The 976-nt window shown below is 32.2% G+C and overlaps 1 long non-coding RNA gene across 1 annotated transcript in view; it reads right to left on the minus strand.

The window, feature by feature from the left end:
- Window positions 1–494: 494 nt before the first annotated feature.
- The window catches only part of LOC116638132, a 104,791-nt gene continuing 104,309 nt past the window's right edge, over window positions 495–976 (minus strand). Inside the window, exon 3 of the long non-coding RNA XR_004300634.1 lies at window positions 495–555. This is a non-coding gene — a long non-coding RNA (uncharacterized LOC116638132). The remainder of the gene's footprint in view (window positions 556–976) is intronic.

Below are 976 nucleotides of genomic sequence, written 5' to 3' on the forward strand. Positions count from 1 at the left end.
TGGCAAAGAGAAGAACTTTCCATATGTTCTCTACCTCACAGTCCTGATCAGGGCTAGATGCTGAGACCAGAAGTAATCACTTCTCATCTATGAACAATTTTTCAAAATATTATTATCAAGAACTAAGAATGCTTATTCCAGAGCAGATTCTTCTTTTTGTTATGTTCTTTTAGAGGAAACATTTCTCCTTACCACAGACAGCTTAAGTAACAGCACAATTAAAAGATATGTTTTATGACTTTTTTTCACATTAAAAGCTAACAGAATTAGACACTTATTCATTTCCCGTATTCAGTGAAATGAAGATGAGAATGATTGATTCAATGTTTCTTGGAAAAGAGAAGCTTTTAACTAAACTCTATGGTCTATCTCCACAAACACACATAAAACTTACTTTGAAAGTTGAAATAAATTTCCTGGAGTCCTTATCTGATTTCTCTGCATGTTCTCATTTGGAAAACTTGATGAATTCAGTTATAATCTTCTATTCCTATACTGTCCTTCCTTAAGGCTTCTCTTCTACCAGCCTCTCTTCAACTTAACTCTTCAAAAAATCTTTGTGGGGAAAAAAAAAAAAAGCTATTTAGTACTCCAAAATTTTCTTTTTTGATGAACCCAGACTTTCAAAGGTACGATTGTTTTTGTATTCTCCAGAAAAAAATGCAGATATTCATTAATAAGGTTTCTTAAAGCCTTCATATATTATACTGATTTAAAATTCTAAAGAAAATGCTTTTCTCCTATGTCATGAAAAATGCCTGGGTTGGAAGCCTGTAATAGCAGCAGGAAAGGTGGAGATCAGGCAGATAGAGAGATGGATAGGTGCAGATATTGATGAAATAGGTACAGACATAGATGGGTAGATATACTGTACATATTATACATACATTTATTTCTACTCTCTCCTTTTCTTTCTTTTTCTTTCTTTCTTTCTTTCTTTCTTTCTTTCTTTCTTTCTTTCTTTCTTTCTTTCTTT

Source organism: Phoca vitulina, unplaced genomic scaffold (genome assembly GCF_004348235.1).
Source record: "Phoca vitulina isolate PV1807 unplaced genomic scaffold, GSC_HSeal_1.0 scaffold16, whole genome shotgun sequence".
Classification (NCBI taxonomy): Eukaryota; Metazoa; Chordata; class Mammalia; order Carnivora; family Phocidae; genus Phoca; species Phoca vitulina.